This window comes from Gastrolobium bilobum, unplaced genomic scaffold, assembly GCF_033153095.1.
Source record: "Gastrolobium bilobum isolate Gb01-03AN ecotype WA unplaced genomic scaffold, APGP_CSIRO_Gbil_v1 utg2363, whole genome shotgun sequence".
Taxonomy (NCBI): Eukaryota; Viridiplantae; Streptophyta; class Magnoliopsida; order Fabales; family Fabaceae; genus Gastrolobium; species Gastrolobium bilobum.
In genome coordinates this window covers 115716-121571 of record NW_026897239.1, presented here as the reverse complement: position 1 = coordinate 121571, position 5856 = coordinate 115716, and positions in this window count along the sequence as shown.

The following is a 5856-nucleotide window of genomic DNA, read 5'->3' as shown; positions in this document are numbered from 1 at the left end:
AAATCTCATATCTTGGTCCAGCAAGAAACAACATGTTGTCTCCAGGTCTAGCACTGAAGCAGAATTTCGAAGTCTTGCCTCTACACTTGCAGAAATCACTTGGCTGCAATCTCTACTCCATGAACTTCGCATCTCATGTACTGCTCTACCAACGGTTTTTTGTGACAACGCCAGTGCTGTAATGCTCGCTGAGAATCCTATTCTCCACAATCGGACTAAACACTTTGAACTTGATCTCTATTTTGTCAGGGATCGTGTTATACAAAAACAAGTCTTTGTTCAACATATTCCTGGAACTGAACATGTTGCATACCTCTTTACAAAGCCCATTTCCGCTGCCACTTTTCTGACTTTTAGAAGCAAACTCAGAGTCTATCCATTGCCACTGAGTTTGAGGGGGGATAATAGATATGTATAGCTAAAGTAGTTTATTCTGTTATAGTAGTTATTCTGTTATTTCCTTTATTTCTCAACTGATGCCTTCTGCTATAAATAGCAGCATCATCTTGTATCTCAATAAATCAATCTGTATTCAAGAAGCACTCTTTCCTTTCTCCTTTATTGTTTTCATTCACACCGTGTGTGAGTTTCTCTTTCTCTTCAATCAAGATCTGATACCTCACAGTTACTAACAAAAAATAATAATAACTCTTCAATATAAAGAACCACCAGCAAATATCATTTGCAATGCAAGAACAATTTAAATTCAATTGAAATTTAATAAACATAAAATAAAATAAAAACATTTAGGAGGAAACATATTTAAGTTTATAAAGAATGTATGCATAAAAAATTTAAAAATTTAAGTTGAAAAAATAGAGTTTAAAATAACACATGCCATTCTTAGGAAAAACAATTTAATAAATTCAATCACCATCGTGTATTCTAATTTAAAATACATAAGAATGTTTACCAATATATATATGAGAAAAATATTTTTCAAGCAGCTGAGATATATTTATCTTCGGCCACCCAAAAATTACGTCATTTTGTTTATTTATTTTTTTTATATTAAATGATTCACCTTTGAATGGTTATAATTTCCTCTTTCTCTTTCTTCCTTTATCACCATTGATCTATCTTTATACGGTTATGATTTAGTAGCCGGAGATAAAGTTATCTCAAGCAACTTGAGAAACGATAATATATATATGTAATGACGTCGTTTGATGTGTAAAAAATATAAAAATAAAATGAAAACTCCCTGCTGCCTAGATTTAGAACTAGATCTAAATCGTTCTTCTTCTTCTTTTCCGATCTTCTTTCTCAGACCCAGACTCAGTCTCCCTGTTCCGGTGATCTCCTCCACCGTGCTTGTTCTTCTCTCCCAATCATTAATTTGTCGTGTCGCCGCCTCTCCTCCGCTATTCTCTATTGGTAAAGGATCTACTTTCACATACTATTGTAGGTGTATGAAAAGGATAAGATGAGTCTGAGTTTGATGATATAACTTTTCATTAACTCCATTGTAATATGTGTTTTATACTTTGATAGTTTTATACTTTGATTAGCTTGCGAATATTGACTTGTAGATGTAATTGGTTGAATATGTTAAGTATATTTTGAATCTTTAATGATGGATGGTTTGAATTTTTTGAATTTTTCATATAAAATATATATTTATACTTTTTTAATGTATAAAATCAGGTCAGTTAAGTGAATCTGTCACCCTTCGGTTGAACTCGTGACCTCTGACCTCAGCCGAGTTGATGGCATGGCCGGGTTTTTAAACACTGGTCCAAATGCGTAAAATGACTTAAAAAGACTTTTTTTAAAAATAGCTTTTTTAAGGAAAAAAAAAACATTCAAACACCCATTTACTTTTAGAGTTAGTTTGAATGAAATTTTTTTTAAGAAGCTATTTTATTTAAAATATACTGTTTACTTTATGTGTACTTAAAAGTCATAAAAATAATAAAATAATATTTATTTAAAACCATATTACGTTTTATGTAAAAATATATTTTAAATATTGATACAATTACAAAATAATTTCAGTTTTTAAAAATATAATTAAAAAAATAATGTATATACAAAAAATATTTTCAAAAATCCATCTAAGTATAGTTCTACTTCTATGAACCTTATCCTTATAATAATCACCTACGGTCACTTCAAGGAACAAATTTTGGAGAAGTATCTTTTTTTCAAAAAGAAAAAAAAAAAACTCAACGTAGCGGAAAAATAATTTTTTAAAAGTGATGAAAATATTTTAAAAAAAAAAAAAAATTCAATTAAATACATCTGATGTACTAATATTTTGTTATATTTCAAGATTTTTTGGAGAAAATTTAAATTTAATTAAATAGTGAATGGCCGCTAGAAAATTTCTTTATAGTTCTCCAAGCTATGGATGCATCGAGTTTTCGATGTAAAAACACTTACAGTTTGACACATATTTTACTTTTTATCAAATAACTATCTCATTTAATTTTAAAATAAATTATTTGACATTATTAATGAAAGATATTCTCCAACCCCAAATACTCAGGGCCAGGTGTAACGATAATAGGCCACACACTCAGCGTAACTACCTAACAACTTCCCACGGGTAAAGTTAATAAAAAAATGTTATTAATGTTTTATTGTATAATATAAGACAGCCAGCCCAGCTCAACCGTGATTCCCGGTGGAAAAAGTTACAAGCATATATTCTTTGATTCTATCCTACCACGGCAATCGCCACAAGTGAAGTGGTATATATGGAATATACTTCAGTTTAACGAAAATCAATTAAGTTTTATATTTTAAAGAAAAAATTAAAACATTATTATAAGAGAAAAAAATATTGAAACAAGGAGTCACTATTATTTTATTTTATTTTTAATAAATCACAAGTATCGTTTACGGAAGTCATTATTATTTTGATTATGAATAATTAAATTCTCTCACATAATCAACACACTAAAAAAATCCTACACACTAAAAAAATCCTATTCATCAAATAATTCCAATGGTTTATAAATAAAAGAAAAAAGTAATTTGAATTCGATTAAATTGAATTTTCTGAACACTTAAGAATAAATTAGAATTAGTCATATACACCAAATGATGGTAGCTCAGTAAGAAAATTGAGTAAGTGAAAAGACAATGACATCAGTTCGATTCTCATAGATTATCTTTGAGAGGAGCTTAAACGACATCGTTTCAGTGAATATTAGACAAAGTTATATAAAATAACATGAGATACTTTTTTCCCTTTCTTTAATCATATATAGAAATTTAACTATACCAAGAGCAATGTAAAATATATTAAATTAATTAGCAAAAACTTACAGCATGCTGTTTGAAGAGTCTATTCAATGCAAATGAATTGTCTGTAATAACTAATCCTAAAATTTAAGTATAATATAATGAAATGTTTCCACAATTGTAGTGTAAAAAATCCAATTTGAAGATATTGTATATGCTAAATTTGGCAGCAGCCTCCCAAGTCCCAACACCAAGGAAATTACTTTGAGAAACTTCTCGTGAAGCCAATAGTGCTCTTCCCTAGCAAGAGACATATTATTATTAATGAAATATTTATTCTCCGTATTTATCCTTATTTTGAGAGTCAAAATCCAAGAAACAACAAAAATATCTATCAGATGTTCTCTGATTTTACTTTAGTTCTAAAAACTAAAACACATATATGATTTTTAGAATCGTTTTCATAGAGTAACCATTATCAAACGATTTTTTTTTTCTCAGAACTAAAAAACTATTTTGTTAAACAGAAATCAAAGAGGCCTATTATTCCTCCTAACAAATCTATTAGAATAAAATATATAGTAGTAATATTGAAACCTGATATTATATACATAATCCATTTTTCTTTGTCCTTGAATGTATCATACACAACTACAGACATAAACGATTCAAAAGAGAGATATATGCGATGGTTTCTACTACTATTTTTTTTTTTTTTAAAAACAAAAACAAAATATTAGGAAGTGAACTGTGTTACCTTCTGCTGTTTTATATGGTTGCCGGTGAATTATTTTCACATGAGGTGAGGTGTTGAGATATATAGTCCCACATTGATTGTGTGGGCAACTAATGTGGCCTTTATAAGGCCTTGGACACTTCCACCCTTTGAGCTAGTTTTTTGGGGTGGTGTATCCTAAGGTTCTTTTGGGCCTGTGCAATTCCACGCTTCTAGCCCAAAGGGCTCTTGCGTGAGGGGACGTGTTGAGATATATAGTCTCACATTGATTGTGTGGGCAACTAATGTGGCCTTTATAAAGCCTTGGATACTCCCACTTTTTGAGCTAACTTTTGATGTGGTATATCCCAAAATTCTTTACATGAGGTTTCGTAAGGTATTCTTGCTGGTATCTTTCTATTTTAATTTAAGTGTCTTTAGTTTGTCTAAGTTGCTATATAGATTTTGTGTTGCCTTGTGTGCGGGTTTTCTATTCCTAAGTTTCTGACTTCTCCTTCCTTTAATATTTTTTTTCCTCCACATTCTTCCGTGGAATACCCTGAATTAACTTTTCACTTAGAATATTGCCTTGCATTAACGAATGGATCCACTGTCGGGGTCTGGGTTGGAACTGGAATTTATTATTGAATTGAAAAATTATAAATATTCCATTAACTAAATCATACATGCATATATAGGGTTTGGAATATCTGAAAGCACAATTCCATACCTTGTGCTTTCATCTTACCTCATTTCGTCCTCGTCTCCTAATAATAATGATAATTATTACATTCACTTCCGAGAAACGTGACACGAGGGGCAAAACTTATAAAACGTAATAATAAAGTAACTAAAACAAGAAAGAAAAAAGCAAACTAGCTAGATGACAAAGCGCATACACACTTTTTTTTTTGGTGGAATAAAGCGCATACACACTATTCAACTGAGAAGGATGGAATTGCACGAGAATATTTTCAGTACTCGATCTATATACTACACCCATTTAAAATAAGGAAAACATAGTGACTCATAGTATAAGTGAGTCTCACCTTGATTTTTTTTTTTTTTTTTTTTACTATTTTGTAGACTCCACTTATACAAAAAGTCACTAGTAGGAGAAAAATTTTCTCCTTTAAAAAATGTTTTCACTTTATAATATAAATATACTCTTCACGCATGTACGAAGGAAGTTATGCAAAAGATGGGAAAATACAGTTAAGTTAAGTTACTGTGCGTTTTTATTTGAAGTTATGCACTGATACAAGTGTCAAATAATTATTTCTCCCAAAATTTAAGGTTCATAAATGATTTTATATTAATACTATATTTCTAACATGTTCTCTTTCACGACAACTAGTTGGACTTTAAAAGTAGACAATTGTTAGAAGAGCTTAAGTGGAGAGCTCTCAACTGAAAAAAGAGAGAAAGAAACAAATTAAGAGAAAAATAACCATACGAAAGAACTTGATATTATTCTCAAAGATATATTTCTATTACAGATCTTTTTATTTATTACGTATCAACCTACCGTGTTGCAACCGCTGGAAATTGACACACAAATCGAAAACAATAAATAGAAAGGAAAGAGAGATTTTATACAACGATTTAGCCTAGTTCACCCAAAGTAGGCTACGTCCAGCTTGTCTGTACTATATTCACCTCACCGCCACTCGTTACAACTCCCCCGATTTATAAGGGAATATAAATAGGATTTAGAAAACCCTAACCCTAGTTGGCTTTCTGCTGACCCCGCCAAAGGGCCCTCATCAGTATGCGAAGTATGAGTCATACCCAACATTCTCCCACTTGGTAAATGTTTTGCATCTTTCTTCAATCCCAATGCAGCTGTACACCATTCAAAATTCTCTGAACTCACTGCCTTGGTCAGAAAATCAGCATTGTTGACCTTTGTGTCAACCTTCTCCAGCAATACAATCTTGTCTTCAATC